This window comes from Vanacampus margaritifer, chromosome 5 (assembly GCF_051991255.1).
Source record: "Vanacampus margaritifer isolate UIUO_Vmar chromosome 5, RoL_Vmar_1.0, whole genome shotgun sequence".
Classification (NCBI taxonomy): Eukaryota; Metazoa; Chordata; class Actinopteri; order Syngnathiformes; family Syngnathidae; genus Vanacampus; species Vanacampus margaritifer.
Genome location: NC_135436.1, coordinates 2170904 through 2191335, shown reverse-complemented (window position 1 = coordinate 2191335; position 20432 = coordinate 2170904).

Sequence of the window (20432 nt, the reverse complement as noted above, 5' to 3'; positions counted from 1 at the left end):
TGTCAAAATCTTAAAAATGAGCATAAGCACAATGAAATTAATGCTGGAATCATCTTCAGGATGCTAGAATACACTAAATACAGCAAAAAGTTTGAGTCTACAACGTTTAGTTTAGGTGTGAGAGCCAAAATGAACTTTTTATTGCTTTAAACGCGTTTTCAGCCCCTGATTGTACACTTAAGGTGAAAATGTCAAAATCTTAAAAATGAGCATAAGCACAATGAAATTAATGCTGGAATCATCTTCAGGATGCTAGAATACACTAAATACAGCAAAAATTTTGAGTCTACAAGGTTTAGTTTAGGTGTGAGAGCCAAAATGAACTTTTTATTGCTTTAAACGCGTTTTCAGCCTGATTGTGCACTTTAGGTGAAAATGTCAAAATCTTAAAAATGAGCATAAGCACAATGAAATTAATGCTGGAATCATCTTCAGGATGCTAGAATACACTAAATACAGCAAAAATTTTGAGTCTACAACGTTTAGTTTAGGTGTGAGAGCCAAAATGAACTTTTTATTGCTTTAAACGCGTTTTCAGCCCCTGATTGTACACTTAAGGTGAAAATGTCAAAATCTTAAAAATGAGCATAAGCACAATGAAATTAATGCTGGAATCATCTTCAGGATGCTAGAATACACTAAATACAGCAAAAATGTTGAGTCTACAACGTTTTGTTTAGGTGTGAGAGCCAAAATGAACTTTTTATGGCTTTAAATGCGTTTTCAGCCTGATTGTGCACTTTAGGTGAAAATGTCAAAATCTTCAAAATGAGCATAAGCACAATGAAATTAATGCTGGAATCATCTTCAGGATGCTAGAATACACTAAATACAGCAAAAATTTTGAGTCTACAACGTTTAGTTTAGGTGTGAGAGCCAAAATGAACTTTTTATTGCTTTAAACGCGTTTTCAGCCTGATTGTGCACTTTAGGTGAAAATGTCAAAATCTTAAAAATGAGCATAAGCACAATGAAATTAATGCTGGAATCATCTTCAGGATGCTAGAATACACTAAATACAGCAAAAATTTTGAGTCTACAACGTTTAGTTTAGGTGTGAGAGCCAAAATGAACTTTTTATTGCTTTAAACGCGTTTTCAGCCGCTGATTGTACACTTAAGGTGAAAATGTCAAAATCTTAAAAATGAGCATAAGCACAATGAAATTAATGCTGGAATCATCTTCAGGATGCTAGAATACACTAAATACAGCAAAAATGTTGAGTCTACAACGTTTTGTTTAGGTGTGAGAGCCAAAATGAACTTTTTATGGCTTTAAATGCGTTTTCAGCCTGATTGTGCACTTTAGGTGAAAATGTCAAAATCTTCAAAATGAGCATAAGCACAATGAAATTAATGCTGGAATCATCTTCAGGATGCTAGAATACACTAAATACAGCAATAAGTTTGAGTCTACAACGTTTAGTTTAGGTGTGAGAGCCAAAATGAACTTTTTATTGCTTTAAACGCGTTTTCAGCCCCTGATTGTACACTTAAGGTGAAAATGTCAAAATCTTAAAAATGAGCATAAGCACAATGAAATTAATGCTGGAATCATCTTCAGGATGCTAGAATACACTAAATACAGCAAAAAGTTTGAGTCTACAACGTTTAGTTTAGGTGTGAGAGCCAAAATGAACTTTTTATTGCTTTAAACGCGTTTTCAGCCCCTGATTGTACACTTAAGGTGAAAATGTCAAAATCTTAAAAATGAGCATAAGCACAATGAAATTAATGCTGGAATCATCTTCAGGATGCTAGAATACACTAAATACAGCAAAAATGTTGAGTCTACAACGTTTTGTTTAGGTGTGAGAGCCAAAATGAACTTTTTATGGCTTTAAATGCGTTTTCAGCCTGATTGTGCACTTTAGGTGAAAATGTCAAAATCTTCAAAATGAGCATAAGCACAATGAAATTAATGCTGGAATCATCTTCAGGATGCTAGAATACACTAAATACAGCAAAAATTTTGAGTCTACAACGTTTAGTTTAGGTGTGAGAGCCAAAATGAACTTTTTATTGCTTTAAACGCGTTTTCAGCCCCTGATTGTACACTTAAGGTGAAAATGTCAAAATCTTAAAAATGAGCATAAGCACAATGAAATTAATGCTGGAATCATCTTCAGGATGCTAGAATACACTAAATACAGCAAAAATTTTGAGTCTACAACGTTTAGTTTAGGTGTGAGAGCCAAAATGAACTTTTTATTGCTTTAAACGCGTTTTCAGCCGCTGATTGTACACTTAAGGTGAAAATGTCAAAATCTTAAAAATGAGCATAAGCACAATGAAATTAATGCTGGAATCATCTTCAGGATGCTAGAATACACTAAATACAGCAAAAATGTTGAGTCTACAACGTTTTGTTTAGGTGTGAGAGCCAAAATGAACTTTTTATGGCTTTAAATGCGTTTTCAGCCTGATTGTGCACTTTAGGTGAAAATGTCAAAATCTTCAAAATGAGCATAAGCACAATGAAATTAATGCTGGAATCATCTTCAGGATGCTAGAATACACTAAATACAGCAATAAGTTTGAGTCTACAACGTTTAGTTTAGGTGTGAGAGCCAAAATGAACTTTTTATTGCTTTAAACGCGTTTTCAGCCCCTGATTGTACACTTAAGGTGAAAATGTCAAAATCTTAAAAATGAGCATAAGCACAATGAAATTAATGCTGGAATCATCTTCAGGATGCTAGAATACACTAAATACAGCAAAAAGTTTGAGTCTACAACGTTTAGTTTAGGTGTGAGAGCCAAAATGAACTTTTTATTGCTTTAAACGCGTTTTCAGCCCCTGATTGTACACTTAAGGTGAAAATGTCAAAATCTTAAAAATGAGCATAAGCACAATGAAATTAATGCTGGAATCATCTTCAGGATGCTAGAATACACTAAATACAGCAAAAATGTTGAGTCTACAACGTTTTGTTTAGGTGTGAGAGCCAAAATGAACTTTTTATGGCTTTAAATGCGTTTTCAGCCTGATTGTGCACTTTAGGTGAAAATGTCAAAATCTTCAAAATGAGCATAAGCACAATGAAATTAATGCTGGAATCATCTTCAGGATGCTAGAATACACTAAATACAGCAAAAATTTTGAGTCTACAACGTTTAGTTTAGGTGTGAGAGCCAAAATGAACTTTTTATTGCTTTAAACGCGTTTTCAGCCCCTGATTGTACACTTAAGGTGAAAATGTCAAAATCTTCAAAATGAGCATAAGCACAATGAAATTAATGCTGGAATCATCTTCAGGATGCTAGAATACACTAAATACAGCAAAAATTTTGAGTCTACAACGTTTAGTTTAGGTGTGAGAGCCAAAATGAACTTTTTATTGCTTTAAACGCGTTTTCAGCCTGATTGTGCACTTTAGGTGAAAATGTCAAAATCTTAAAAATGAGCATAAGCACAATGAAATTAATGCTGGAATCATCTTCAGGATGCTAGAATACACTAAATACAGCAAAAATTTTGAGTCTACAACGTTTAGTTTAGGTGTGAGAGCCAAAATGAACTTTTTATTGCTTTAAACGCGTTTTCAGCCGCTGATTGTACACTTAAGGTGAAAATGTCAAAATCTTAAAAATGAGCATAAGCACAATGAAATTAATGCTGGAATCATCTTCAGGATGCTAGAATACACTAAATACAGCAAAAATGTTGAGTCTACAACGTTTTGTTTAGGTGTGAGAGCCAAAATGAACTTTTTATGGCTTTAAATGCGTTTTCAGCCTGATTGTGCACTTAAGGTGAAAATGTCAAAATCTTCAAAATGAGCATAAGCACAATGAAATTAATGCTGGAATCATCTTCAGGATGCTAGAATACACTAAATACAGCAAAAATTTTGAGTCTACAAGGTTTAGTTTAGGTGTGAGAGCCAAAATGAACTTTTTATTGCTTTAAACGCGTTTTCAGCCACTGATTGTACACTTAAGGTGAAAATGTCAAAATCTTCAAAATGAGCATAAGCACGATGAAATTAATGCTGGAATCATCTTCAGGATGCTAGAATACACTAAATACAGCAAAAATTTTGAGTCTACAACGTTTAGTTTAGGTGTGAGAGCCAAAATGAACTTTTTATTGCTTTAAACGCGTTTTCAGCCTGATTGTGCACTTAAGGTGAAAATGTCAAAATCCTAAAAATGAGCATAAGCACAATGAAATTAATGCTGGAATCATCTTCAGGATGCTAGAATACACTAAATACAGCAAAAATCTTGAGTCTACAACGTTTTGTTTAGGTGTGAGAGCCAAAATGAACTTTTTATGGCTTTAAATGCGTTTTCAGCCTGATTGTGCACTTTAGGTGAAAATGTCAAAATCTTCAAAATGAGCATAAGCACAATGAAATTAATGCTGGAATCATCTTCAGGATGCTAGAATACACTAAATACAGCAAAAATTTTGAGTCTACAACGTTTAGTTTAGGTGTGAGAGCCAAAATGAACTTTTTATTGCTTTAAACGCGTTTTCAGCCCCTGATTGTACACTTAAGGTGAAAATGTCAAAATCTTCAAAATGAGCATAAGCACAATGAAATTAATGCTGGAATCATCTTCAGGATGCTAGAATACACTAAATACAGCAAAAATTTTGAGTCTACAACGTTTAGTTTAGGTGTGAGAGCCAAAATGAACTTTTTATTGCTTTAAACGCGTTTTCAGCCTGATTGTGCACTTTAGGTGAAAATGTCAAAATCTTAAAAATGAGCATAAGCACAATGAAATTAATGCTGGAATCATCTTCAGGATGCTAGAATACACTAAATACAGCAAAAATTTTGAGTCTACAACGTTTAGTTTAGGTGTGAGAGCCAAAATGAACTTTTTATTGCTTTAAACGCGTTTTCAGCCGCTGATTGTACACTTAAGGTGAAAATGTCAAAATCTTAAAAATGAGCATAAGCACAATGAAATTAATGCTGGAATCATCTTCAGGATGCTAGAATACACTAAATACAGCAAAAATGTTGAGTCTACAACGTTTTGTTTAGGTGTGAGAGCCAAAATGAACTTTTTATGGCTTTAAATGCGTTTTCAGCCTGATTGTGCACTTTAGGTGAAAATGTCAAAATCTTCAAAATGAGCATAAGCACAATGAAATTAATGCTGGAATCATCTTCAGGATGCTAGAATACACTAAATACAGCAAAAATTTTGAGTCTACAAGGTTTAGTTTAGGTGTGAGAGCCAAAATGAACTTTTTATTGCTTTAAACGCGTTTTCAGCCCCTGATTGTACACTTAAGGTGAAAATGTCAAAATCTTCAAAATGAGCATAAGCACAATGAAATTAATGCTGGAATCATCTTCAGGATGCTAGAATACACTAAATACAGCAAAAAGTTTGAGTCTACAACGTTTAGTTTAGGTGTGAGAGCCAAAATGAACTTTTTATTGCTTTAAACGCGTTTTCAGCCCCTGATTGTACACTTAAGGTGAAAATGTCAAAATCTTAAAAATGAGCATAAGCACAATGAAATTAATGCTGGAATCATCTTCAGGATGCTAGAATACACTAAATACAGCAAAAATTTTGAGTCTACAAGGTTTAGTTTAGGTGTGAGAGCCAAAATGAACTTTTTATTGCTTTAAACGCGTTTTCAGCCTGATTGTGCACTTTAGGTGAAAATGTCAAAATCTTAAAAATGAGCATAAGCACAATGAAATTAATGCTGGAATCATCTTCAGGATGCTAGAATACACTAAATACAGCAAAAATTTTGAGTCTACAACGTTTAGTTTAGGTGTGAGAGCCAAAATGAACTTTTTATTGCTTTAAACGCGTTTTCAGCCCCTGATTGTACACTTAAGGTGAAAATGTCAAAATCTTAAAAATGAGCATAAGCACAATGAAATTAATGCTGGAATCATCTTCAGGATGCTAGAATACACTAAATACAGCAAAAATGTTGAGTCTACAACGTTTTGTTTAGGTGTGAGAGCCAAAATGAACTTTTTATGGCTTTAAATGCGTTTTCAGCCTGATTGTGCACTTTAGGTGAAAATGTCAAAATCTTCAAAATGAGCATAAGCACAATGAAATTAATGCTGGAATCATCTTCAGGATGCTAGAATACACTAAATACAGCAAAAATTTTGAGTCTACAACGTTTAGTTTAGGTGTGAGAGCCAAAATGAACTTTTTATTGCTTTAAACGCGTTTTCAGCCCCTGATTGTACACTTAAGGTGAAAATGTCAAAATCTTCAAAATGAGCATAAGCACAATGAAATTAATGCTGGAATCATCTTCAGGATGCTAGAATACACTAAATACAGCAAAAATTTTGAGTCTACAACGTTTAGTTTAGGTGTGAGAGCCAAAATGAACTTTTTATTGCTTTAAACGCGTTTTCAGCCTGATTGTGCACTTTAGGTGAAAATGTCAAAATCTTAAAAATGAGCATAAGCACAATGAAATTAATGCTGGAATCATCTTCAGGATGCTAGAATACACTAAATACAGCAAAAATTTTGAGTCTACAACGTTTAGTTTAGGTGTGAGAGCCAAAATGAACTTTTTATTGCTTTAAACGCGTTTTCAGCCGCTGATTGTACACTTAAGGTGAAAATGTCAAAATCTTAAAAATGAGCATAAGCACAATGAAATTAATGCTGGAATCATCTTCAGGATGCTAGAATACACTAAATACAGCAAAAATGTTGAGTCTACAACGTTTTGTTTAGGTGTGAGAGCCAAAATGAACTTTTTATGGCTTTAAATGCGTTTTCAGCCTGATTGTGCACTTTAGGTGAAAATGTCAAAATCTTCAAAATGAGCATAAGCACAATGAAATTAATGCTGGAATCATCTTCAGGATGCTAGAATACACTAAATACAGCAATAAGTTTGAGTCTACAACGTTTAGTTTAGGTGTGAGAGCCAAAATGAACTTTTTATTGCTTTAAACGCGTTTTCAGCCCCTGATTGTACACTTAAGGTGAAAATGTCAAAATCTTAAAAATGAGCATAAGCACAATGAAATTAATGCTGGAATCATCTTCAGGATGCTAGAATACACTAAATACAGCAAAAAGTTTGAGTCTACAACGTTTAGTTTAGGTGTGAGAGCCAAAATGAACTTTTTATTGCTTTAAACGCGTTTTCAGCCCCTGATTGTACACTTAAGGTGAAAATGTCAAAATCTTAAAAATTAGCATAAGCACAATGAAATTAATGCTGGAATCATCTTCAGGATGCTAGAATACACTAAATACAGCAAAAATGTTGAGTCTACAACGTTTTGTTTAGGTGTGAGAGCCAAAATGAACTTTTTATGGCTTTAAATGCGTTTTCAGCCTGATTGTGCACTTTAGGTGAAAATGTCAAAATCTTCAAAATGAGCATAAGCACAATGAAATTAATGCTGGAATCATCTTCAGGATGCTAGAATACACTAAATACAGCAAAAATTTTGAGTCTACAACGTTTAGTTTAGGTGTGAGAGCCAAAATGAACTTTTTATTGCTTTAAACGCGTTTTCAGCCCCTGATTGTACACTTAAGGTGAAAATGTCAAAATCTTCAAAATGAGCATAAGCACAATGAAATTAATGCTGGAATCATCTTCAGGATGCTAGAATACACTAAATACAGCAAAAATTTTGAGTCTACAACGTTTAGTTTAGGTGTGAGAGCCAAAATGAACTTTTTATTGCTTTAAACGCGTTTTCAGCCTGATTGTGCACTTTAGGTGAAAATGTCAAAATCTTAAAAATGAGCATAAGCACAATGAAATTAATGCTGGAATCATCTTCAGGATGCTAGAATACACTAAATACAGCAAAAATTTTGAGTCTACAACGTTTAGTTTAGGTGTGAGAGCCAAAATGAACTTTTTATTGCTTTAAACGCGTTTTCAGCCGCTGATTGTACACTTAAGGTGAAAATGTCAAAATCTTAAAAATGAGCATAAGCACAATGAAATTAATGCTGGAATCATCTTCAGGATGCTAGAATACACTAAATACAGCAAAAATGTTGAGTCTACAACGTTTTGTTTAGGTGTGAGAGCCAAAATGAACTTTTTATGGCTTTAAATGCGTTTTCAGCCTGATTGTGCACTTTAGGTGAAAATGTCAAAATCTTCAAAATGAGCATAAGCACAATGAAATTAATGCTGGAATCATCTTCAGGATGCTAGAATACACTAAATACAGCAAAAATTTTGAGTCTACAAGGTTTAGTTTAGGTGTGAGAGCCAAAATGAACTTTTTATTGCTTTAAACGCGTTTTCAGCCACTGATTGTACACTTAAGGTGAAAATGTCAAAATCTTCAAAATGAGCATAAGCACGATGAAATTAATGCTGGAATCATCTTCAGGATGCTAGAATACACTAAATACAGCAAAAATTTTGAGTCTACAACGTTTAGTTTAGGTGTGAGAGCCAAAATGAACTTTTTATTGCTTTAAACGCGTTTTCAGCCTGATTGTGCACTTAAGGTGAAAATGTCAAAATCCTAAAAATGAGCATAAGCACAATGAAATTAATGCTGGAATCATCTTCAGGATGCTAGAATACACTAAATACAGCAAAAATCTTGAGTCTACAACGTTTTGTTTAGGTGTGAGAGCCAAAATGAACTTTTTATGGCTTTAAATGCGTTTTCAGCCTGATTGTGCACTTTAGGTGAAAATGTCAAAATCTTCAAAATGAGCATAAGCACAATGAAATTAATGCTGGAATCATCTTCAGGATGCTAGAATACACTAAATACAGCAAAAATTTTGAGTCTACAACGTTTAGTTTAGGTGTGAGAGCCAAAATGAACTTTTTATTGCTTTAAACGCGTTTTCAGCCCCTGATTGTACACTTAAGGTGAAAATGTCAAAATCTTCAAAATGAGCATAAGCACAATGAAATTAATGCTGGAATCATCTTCAGGATGCTAGAATACACTAAATACAGCAAAAATTTTGAGTCTACAACGTTTAGTTTAGGTGTGAGAGCCAAAATGAACTTTTTATTGCTTTAAACGCGTTTTCAGCCTGATTGTGCACTTTAGGTGAAAATGTCAAAATCTTAAAAATGAGCATAAGCACAATGAAATTAATGCTGGAATCATCTTCAGGATGCTAGAATACACTAAATACAGCAAAAATTTTGAGTCTACAACGTTTAGTTTAGGTGTGAGAGCCAAAATGAACTTTTTATTGCTTTAAACGCGTTTTCAGCCGCTGATTGTACACTTAAGGTGAAAATGTCAAAATCTTAAAAATGAGCATAAGCACAATGAAATTAATGCTGGAATCATCTTCAGGATGCTAGAATACACTAAATACAGCAAAAATGTTGAGTCTACAACGTTTTGTTTAGGTGTGAGAGCCAAAATGAACTTTTTATGGCTTTAAATGCGTTTTCAGCCTGATTGTGCACTTTAGGTGAAAATGTCAAAATCTTCAAAATGAGCATAAGCACAATGAAATTAATGCTGGAATCATCTTCAGGATGCTAGAATACACTAAATACAGCAAAAATTTTGAGTCTACAAGGTTTAGTTTAGGTGTGAGAGCCAAAATGAACTTTTTATTGCTTTAAACGCGTTTTCAGCCCCTGATTGTACACTTAAGGTGAAAATGTCAAAATCTTAAAAATGAGCATAAGCACAATGAAATTAATGCTGGAATCATCTTCAGGATGCTAGAATACACTAAATACAGCAAAAAGTTTGAGTCTACAACGTTTAGTTTAGGTGTGAGAGCCAAAATGAACTTTTTATTGCTTTAAACGCGTTTTCAGCCCCTGATTGTACACTTAAGGTGAAAATGTCAAAATCTTAAAAATGAGCATAAGCACAATGAAATTAATGCTGGAATCATCTTCAGGATGCTAGAATACACTAAATACAGCAAAAATTTTGAGTCTACAAGGTTTAGTTTAGGTGTGAGAGCCAAAATGAACTTTTTATTGCTTTAAACGCGTTTTCAGCCTGATTGTGCACTTTAGGTGAAAATGTCAAAATCTTAAAAATGAGCATAAGCACAATGAAATTAATGCTGGAATCATCTTCAGGATGCTAGAATACACTAAATACAGCAAAAATTTTGAGTCTACAACGTTTAGTTTAGGTGTGAGAGCCAAAATGAACTTTTTATTGCTTTAAACGCGTTTTCAGCCCCTGATTGTACACTTAAGGTGAAAATGTCAAAATCTTAAAAATGAGCATAAGCACAATGAAATTAATGCTGGAATCATCTTCAGGATGCTAGAATACACTAAATACAGCAAAAATGTTGAGTCTACAACGTTTTGTTTAGGTGTGAGAGCCAAAATGAACTTTTTATGGCTTTAAATGCGTTTTCAGCCTGATTGTGCACTTTAGGTGAGAATGTCAAAATCTTCAAAATGAGCATAAGCACAATGAAATTAATGCTGGAATCATCTTCAGGATGCTAGAATACACTAAATACAGCAAAAATTTTGAGTCTACAACGTTTAGTTTAGGTGTGAGAGCCAAAATGAACTTTTTATTGCTTTAAACGCGTTTTCAGCCCCTGATTGTACACTTAAGGTGAAAATGTCAAAATCTTCAAAATGAGCATAAGCACAATGAAATTAATGCTGGAATCATCTTCAGGATGCTAGAATACACTAAATACAGCAAAAATTTTGAGTCTACAACGTTTAGTTTAGGTGTGAGAGCCAAAATGAACTTTTTATTGCTTTAAACGCGTTTTCAGCCTGATTGTGCACTTTAGGTGAAAATGTCAAAATCTTAAAAATGAGCATAAGCACAATGAAATTAATGCTGGAATCATCTTCAGGATGCTAGAATACACTAAATACAGCAAAAATTTTGAGTCTACAACGTTTAGTTTAGGTGTGAGAGCCAAAATGAACTTTTTATTGCTTTAAACGCGTTTTCAGCCGCTGATTGTACACTTAAGGTGAAAATGTCAAAATCTTAAAAATGAGCATAAGCACAATGAAATTAATGCTGGAATCATCTTCAGGATGCTAGAATACACTAAATACAGCAAAAATGTTGAGTCTACAACGTTTTGTTTAGGTGTGAGAGCCAAAATGAACTTTTTATGGCTTTAAATGCGTTTTCAGCCTGATTGTGCACTTTAGGTGAAAATGTCAAAATCTTCAAAATGAGCATAAGCACAATGAAATTAATGCTGGAATCATCTTCAGGATGCTAGAATACACTAAATACAGCAATAAGTTTGAGTCTACAACGTTTAGTTTAGGTGTGAGAGCCAAAATGAACTTTTTATTGCTTTAAACGCGTTTTCAGCCCCTGATTGTACACTTAAGGTGAAAATGTCAAAATCCTAAAAATGAGCATAAGCACAATGAAATTAATGCTGGAATCATCTTCAGGATGCTAGAATACACTAAATACAGCAAAAATCTTGAGTCTACAACGTTTTGTTTAGGTGTGAGAGCCAAAATGAACTTTTTATGGCTTTAAATGCGTTTTCAGCCTGATTGTGCACTTTAGGTGAAAATGTCAAAATCTTCAAAATGAGCATAAGCACAATGAAATTAATGCTGGAATCATCTTCAGGATGCTAGAATACACTAAATACAGCAAAAATTTTGAGTCTACAACGTTTAGTTTAGGTGTGAGAGCCAAAATGAACTTTTTATTGCTTTAAACGCGTTTTCAGCCCCTGATTGTACACTTAAGGTGAAAATGTCAAAATCTTCAAAATGAGCATAAGCACAATGAAATTAATGCTGGAATCATCTTCAGGATGCTAGAATACACTAAATACAGCAAAAATTTTGAGTCTACAACGTTTAGTTTAGGTGTGAGAGCCAAAATGAACTTTTTATTGCTTTAAACGCGTTTTCAGCCTGATTGTGCACTTTAGGTGAAAATGTCAAAATCTTAAAAATGAGCATAAGCACAATGAAATTAATGCTGGAATCATCTTCAGGATGCTAGAATACACTAAATACAGCAAAAATTTTGAGTCTACAACGTTTAGTTTAGGTGTGAGAGCCAAAATGAACTTTTTATTGCTTTAAACGCGTTTTCAGCCGCTGATTGTACACTTAAGGTGAAAATGTCAAAATCTTAAAAATGAGCATAAGCACAATGAAATTAATGCTGGAATCATCTTCAGGATGCTAGAATACACTAAATACAGCAAAAATGTTGAGTCTACAACGTTTTGTTTAGGTGTGAGAGCCAAAATGAACTTTTTATGGCTTTAAATGCGTTTTCAGCCTGATTGTGCACTTTAGGTGAAAATGTCAAAATCTTCAAAATGAGCATAAGCACAATGAAATTAATGCTGGAATCATCTTCAGGATGCTAGAATACACTAAATACAGCAAAAATTTTGAGTCTACAAGGTTTAGTTTAGGTGTGAGAGCCAAAATGAACTTTTTATTGCTTTAAACGCGTTTTCAGCCCCAGATTGTACACTTAAGGTGAAAATGTCAAAATCTTAAAAATGAGCATAAGCACAATGAAATTAATGCTGGAATCATCTTCAGGATGCTAGAATACACTAAATACAGCAAAAAGTTTGAGTCTACAACGTTTAGTTTAGGTGTGAGAGCCAAAATGAACTTTTTATTGCTTTAAACGCGTTTTCAGCCCCTGATTGTACACTTAAGGTGAAAATGTCAAAATCTTAAAAATGAGCATAAGCACAATGAAATTAATGCTGGAATCATCTTCAGGATGCTAGAATACACTAAATACAGCAAAAATTTTGAGTCTACAACGTTTTGTTTAGGTGTGAGAGCCAAAATGAACTTTTTATTGCTTTAAACGCGTTTTCAGCCTGATTGTGCACTTTAGGTGAAAATGTCAAAATCTTAAAAATGAGCATAAGCACAATGAAATTAATGCTGGAATCATCTTCAGGATGCTAGAATACACTAAATACAGCAAAAATTTTGAGTCTACAACGTTTAGTTTAGGTGTGAGAGCCAAAATGAACTTTTTATTGCTTTAAACGCGTTTTCAGCCCCTGATTGTACACTTAAGGTGAAAATGTCAAAATCTTAAAAATGAGCATAAGCACAATGAAATTAATGCTGGAATCATCTTCAGGATGCTAGAATACACTAAATACAGCAAAAATGTTGAGTCTACAACGTTTTGTTTAGGTGTGAGAGCCAAAATGAACTTTTTATGGCTTTAAATGCGTTTTCAGCCTGATTGTGCACTTTAGGTGAGAATGTCAAAATCTTCAAAATGAGCATAAGCACAATGAAATTAATGCTGGAATCATCTTCAGGATGCTAGAATACACTAAATACAGCAAAAATTTTGAGTCTACAACGTTTAGTTTAGGTGTGAGAGCCAAAATGAACTTTTTATTGCTTTAAACGCGTTTTCAGCCCCTGATTGTACACTTAAGGTGAAAATGTCAAAATCTTCAAAATGAGCATAAGCACAATGAAATTAATGCTGGAATCATCTTCAGGATGCTAGAATACACTAAATACAGCAAAAATTTTGAGTCTACAACGTTTAGTTTAGGTGTGAGAGCCAAAATGAACTTTTTATTGCTTTAAACGCGTTTTCAGCCTGATTGTGCACTTTAGGTGAAAATGTCAAAATCTTAAAAATGAGCATAAGCACAATGAAATTAATGCTGGAATCATCTTCAGGATGCTAGAATACACTAAATACAGCAAAAATTTTGAGTCTACAACGTTTAGTTTAGGTGTGAGAGCCAAAATGAACTTTTTATTGCTTTAAACGCGTTTTCAGCCGCTGATTGTACACTTAAGGTGAAAATGTCAAAATCTTAAAAATGAGCATAAGCACAATGAAATTAATGCTGGAATCATCTTCAGGATGCTAGAATACACTAAATACAGCAAAAATGTTGAGTCTACAACGTTTTGTTTAGGTGTGAGAGCCAAAATGAACTTTTTATGGCTTTAAATGCGTTTTCAGCCTGATTGTGCACTTTAGGTGAAAATGTCAAAATCTTCAAAATGAGCATAAGCACAATGAAATTAATGCTGGAATCATCTTCAGGATGCTAGAATACACTAAATACAGCAATAAGTTTGAGTCTACAACGTTTAGTTTAGGTGTGAGAGCCAAAATGAACTTTTTATTGCTTTAAACGCGTTTTCAGCCCCTGATTGTACACTTAAGGTGAAAATGTCAAAATCTTAAAAATGAGCATAAGCACAATGAAATTAATGCTGGAATCATCTTCAGGATGCTAGAATACACTAAATACAGCAAAAAGTTTGAGTCTACAACGTTTAGTTTAGGTGTGAGAGCCAAAATGAACTTTTTATTGCTTTAAACGCGTTTTCAGCCCCTGATTGTACACTTAAGGTGAAAATGTCAAAATCTTAAAAATGAGCATAAGCACAATGAAATTAATGCTGGAATCATCTTCAGGATGCTAGAATACACTAAATACAGCAAAAATGTTGAGTCTACAACGTTTTGTTTAGGTGTGAGAGCCAAAATGAACTTTTTATGGCTTTAAATGCGTTTTCAGCCTGATTGTGCACTTTAGGTGAAAATGTCAAAATCTTCAAAATGAGCATAAGCACAATGAAATTAATGCTGGAATCATCTTCAGGATGCTAGAATACACTAAATACAGCAAAAATTTTGAGTCTACAACGTTTAGTTTAGGTGTGAGAGCCAAAATGAACTTTTTATTGCTTTAAACGCGTTTTCAGCCCCTGATTGTACACTTAAGGTGAAAATGTCAAAAACTTCAAAATGAGCATAAGCACAATGAAATTAATGCTGGAATCATCTTCAGGATGCTAGAATACACTAAATACAGCAAAAATTTTGAGTCTACAACGTTTAGTTTAGGTGTGAGAGCCAAAATGAACTTTTTATTGCTTTAAACGCGTTTTCAGCCTGATTGTGCACTTTAGGTGAAAATGTCAAAATCTTAAAAATGAGCATAAGCACAATGAAATTAATGCTGGAATCATCTTCAGGATGCTAGAATACACTAAATACAGCAAAAATTTTGAGTCTACAACGTTTAGTTTAGGTGTGAGAGCCAAAATGAACTTTTTATTGCTTTAAACGCGTTTTCAGCCGCTGATTGTACACTTAAGGTGAAAATGTCAAAATCTTAAAAATGAGCATAAGCACAATGAAATTAATGCTGGAATCATCTTCAGGATGCTAGAATACACTAAATACAGCAAAAATGTTGAGTCTACAACGTTTTGTTTAGGTGTGAGAGCCAAAATGAACTTTTTATGGCTTTAAATGCGTTTTCAGCCTGATTGTGCACTTTAGGTGAAAATGTCAAAATCTTCAAAATGAGCATAAGCACAATGAAATTAATGCTGGAATCATCTTCAGGATGCTAGAATACACTAAATACAGCAAAAATTTTGAGTCTACAAGGTTTAGTTTAGGTGTGAGAGCCAAAATGAACTTTTTATTGCTTTAAACGCGTTTTCAGCCACTGATTGTACACTTAAGGTGAAAATGTCAAAATCTTCAAAATGAGCATAAGCACGATGAAATTAATGCTGGAATCATCTTCAGGATGCTAGAATACACTAAATACAGCAAAAATTTTGAGTCTACAACGTTTAGTTTAGGTGTGAGAGCCAAAATGAACTTTTTATGGCTTTAAATGCGTTTTCAGCCTGATTGTGCACTTTAGGTGAAAATGTCAAAATCTTCAAAATGAGCATAAGCACAATGAAATTAATGCTGGAATCATCTTCAGGATGCTAGAATACACTAAATACAGCAAAAATTTTGAGTCTACAAGGTTTAGTTTAGGTGTGAGAGCCAAAATGAACTTTTTATTGCTTTAAACGCGTTTTCAGCCCCTGATTGTACACTTAAGGTGAAAATGTCAAAATCTTAAAAATGAGCATAAGCACAATGAAATTAATGCTGGAATCATCTTCAGGATGCTAGAATACACTAAATACAGCAAAAAGTTTGAGTCTACAACGTTTAGTTTAGGTGTGAGAGCCAAAATGAACTTTTTATTGCTTTAAACGCGTTTTCAGCCCCTGATTGTACACTTAAGGTGAAAATGTCAAAATCTTAAAAATGAGCATAAGCACAATGAAATTAATGCTGGAATCATCTTCAGGATGCTAGAATACACTAAATACAGCAAAAATTTTGAGTCTACAAGGTTTAGTTTAGGTGTGAGAGCCAAAATGAACTTTTTATTGCTTTAAACGCGTTTTCAGCCTGATTGTGCACTTTAGGTGAAAATGTCAAAATCTTAAAAATGAGCATAAGCACAATGAAATTAATGCTGGAATCATCTTCAGGATGCTAGAATACACTAAATACAGCAAAAATTTTGAGTCTACAACGTTTAGTTTAGGTGTGAGAGCCAAAATGAACTTTTTATTGCTTTAAACGCGTTTTCAGCCCCTGATTGTACACTTAAGGTGAAAATGTCAAAATCTTAAAAATGAGCATAAGCACAATGAAATTAATGCTGGAATCATCTTCAGGATGCTAGAATACACTAAATACAGCAAAAATGTTGAGTCTACAACGTTTTGTTTAGGTGTGAGAGCCAAAATGAACTTTTTATGGCTTTAAATGCGTTTTCAGCCTGATTGTGCACTTTAGGTGAGAATGTCAAAATCTTCAAAATGAGCATAAGCACAATGAAATTAATGCTGGAATCATCTTCAGGATGCTAGAATACACTAAATACAGCAAAAATTTTGAGTCTACAACGTTTAGTTTAGGTGTGAGAGCCAAAATGAACTTTTTATTGCTTTAAACGCGTTTTCAGCCCCTGATTGTACACTTAAGGTGAAAATGTCAAAATCTTCAAAATGAGCATAAGCACAATGAAATTAATGCTGGAATCATCTTCAGGATGCTAGAATACACTAAATACAGCAAAAATTTTGAGTCTACAACGTTTAGTTTAGGTGTGAGAGCCAAAATGAACTTTTTATTGCTTTAAACGCGTTTTCAGCCTGATTGTGCACTTTAGGTGAAAATGTCAAAATCTTAAAAATGAGCATAAGCACAATGAAATTAATGCTGGAATCATCTTCAGGATGCTAGAATACACTAAATACAGCAAAAATTTTGAGTCTACAACGTTTAGTTTAGGTGTGAGAGCCAAAATGAACTTTTTATTGCTTTAAACGCGTTTTCAGCCGCTGATTGTACACTTAAGGTGAAAATGTCAAAATCTTAAAAATGAGCATAAGCACAATGAAATTAATGCTGGAATCATCTTCAGGATGCTAGAATACACTAAATACAGCAAAAATGTTGAGTCTACAACGTTTTGTTTAGGTGTGAGAGCCAAAATGAACTTTTTATGGCTTTAAATGCGTTTTCAGCCTGATTGTGCACTTTAGGTGAAAATGTCAAAATCTTCAAAATGAGCATAAGCACAATGAAATTAATGCTGGAATCATCTTCAGGATGCTAGAATACACTAAATACAGCAATAAGTTTGAGTCTACAACGTTTAGTTTAGGTGTGAGAGCCAAAATGAACTTTTTATTGCTTTAAACGCGTTTTCAGCCCCTGATTGTACACTTAAGGTGAAAATGTCAAAATCTTAAAAATGAGCATAAGCACAATGAAATTAATGCTGGAATCATCTTCAGGATGCTAGAATACACTAAATACAGCAAAAAGTTTGAGTCTACAACGTTTAGTTTAGGTGTGAGAGCCAAAATGAACTTTTTATTGCTTTAAACGCGTTTTCAGCCCCTGATTGTACACTTAAGGTGAAAATGTCAAAATCTTAAAAATGAGCATAAGCACAATGAAATTAATGCTGGAATCATCTTCAGGATGCTAGAATACACTAAATACAGCAAAAATGTTGAGTCTACAACGTTTTGTTTAGGTGTGAGAGCCAAAATGAACTTTTTATGGCTTTAAATGCGTTTTCAGCCTGATTGTGCACTTTAGGTGAAAATGTCAAAATCTTCAAAATGAGCATAAGCACAATGAAATTAATGCTGGAATCATCTTCAGGATGCTAGAATACACTAAATACAGCAAAAATTTTGAGTCTACAACGTTTAGTTTAGGTGTGAGAGCCAAAATGAACTTTTTATTGCTTTAAACGCGTTTTCAGCCCCTGATTGTACACTTAAGGTGAAAATGTCAAAATCTTCAAAATGAGCATAAGCACAATGAAATTAATGCTGGAATCATCTTCAGGATGCTAGAATACACTAAATACAGCAAAAATTTTGAGTCTACAACGTTTAGTTTAGGTGTGAGAGCCAAAATGAACTTTTTATTGCTTTAAACGCGTTTTCAGCCTGATTGTGCACTTTAGGTGAAAATGTCAAAATCTTAAAAATGAGCATAAGCACAATGAAATTAATGCTGGAATCATCTTCAGGATGCTAGAATACACTAAATACAGCAAAAATTTTGAGTCTACAACGTTTAGTTTAGGTGTGAGAGCCAAAATGAACTTTTTATTGCTTTAAACGCGTTTTCAGCCGCTGATTGTACACTTAAGGTGAAAATGTCAAAATCTTAAAAATGAGCATAAGCACAATGAAATTAATGCTGGAATCATCTTCAGGATGCTAGAATACACTAAATACAGCAAAAATGTTGAGTCTACAACGTTTTGTTTAGGTGTGAGAGCCAAAATGAACTTTTTATGGCTTTAAATGCGTTTTCAGCCTGATTGTGCACTTTAGGTGAAAATGTCAAAATCTTCAAAATGAGCATAAGCACAATGAAATTAATGCTGGAATCATCTTCAGGATGCTAGAATACACTAAATACAGCAAAAATTTTGAGTCTACAAGGTTTAGTTTAGGTGTGAGAGCCAAAATGAACTTTTTATTGCTTTAAACGCGTTTTCAGCCACTGATTGTACACTTAAGGTGAAAATGTCAAAATCTTCAAAATGAGCATAAGCACGATGAAATTAATGCTGGAATCATCTTCAGGATGCTAGAATACACTAAATACAGCAAAAATTTTGAGTCTACAACGTTTAGTTTAGGTGTGAGAGCCAAAATGAACTTTTTATTGCTTTAAACGCGTTTTCAGCCTGATTGTGCACTTAAGGTGAAAATGTCAAAATCCTAAAAATGAGCATAAGCACAATGAAATTAATGCTGGAATCATCTTCAGGATGCTAGAATACACTAAATACAGCAAAAATCTTGAGTCTACAACGTTTTGTTTAGGTGTGAGAGCCAAAATGAACTTTTTATGGCTTTAAATGCGTTTTCAGCCTGATTGTGCACTTTAGGTGAAAATGTCAAAATCTTCAAAATGAGCATAAGCACAATGAAATTAATGCTGGAATCATCTTCAGGATGCTAGAATACACTAAATACAGCAAAAATTTTGAGTCTACAACGTTTAGTTTAGGTGTGAGAGCCAAAATGAACTTTTTATTGCTTTAAACGCGTTTTCAGCCCCTGATTGTACACTTAAGGTGAAAATGTCAAAATCTTCAAAATGAGCATAAGCACAATGAAATTAATGCTGGAATCATCTTCAGGATGCTAGAATACACTAAATACAGCAAAAATTTTGAGTCTACAACGTTTAGTTTAGGTGTGAGAGCCAAAATGAACTTTTTATTGCTTTAAACGCGTTTTCAGCCTGATTGTGCACTTTAGGTGAAAATGTCAAAATCTTAAAAATGAGCATAAGCACAATGAAATTAATGCTGGAATCATCTTCAGGATGCTAGAATACACTAAATACAGCAAAAATTTTGAGTCTACAACGTTTAGTTTAGGTGTGAGAGCCAAAATGAACTTTTTATTGCTTTAAACGCGTTTTCAGCCGCTGATTGTACACTTAAGGTGAAAATGTCAAAATCTTAAAAATGAGCATAAGCACAATGAAATTAATGCTGGAATCATCTTCAGGATGCTAGAATACACTAAATACAGCAAAAATTTTGAGTCTACAAGGTTTAGTTTAGGTGTGAGAGCCTAAATGAACTTTTTATTGCTTTAAACGCGTTTTCAGCCCCTGATTGTACACTTAAGGTGAAAATGTCAAAATCTTCAAAATGAGCATAAGCACAATGAAATTAATGCTGGAATCATCTTCAGGATGCTAGAATACACTAAATACAGCAAAAATGTTGAGTCTACAACGTTTTGTTTAGGTGTGAGAGCCAAAATGAACTTTTTATGGCTTTAAATGCGTTTTCAGCCTGATTGTGCACTTTAGGTGAAAATGTCAAAATCTTCAAAATGAGCATAAGCACAATGAAATTAATGCTGGAATCATCTTCAGGATGCTAGAATACACTAAATACAGCAAAAATTTTGAGTCTACAAGGTTTAGTTTAGGTGTGAGAGCCAAAATGAACTTTTTATTGCTTTAAACGCGTTTTCAGCCCCTGATTGTACACTTAAGGTGAAAATGTCAAAATCTTAAAAATGAGCATAAGCACAATGAAATTAATGCTGGAATCATCTTCAGGATGCTAGAATACACTAAATACAGCAAAAAGTTTGAGTCTACAACGTTTAGTTTAGGTGTG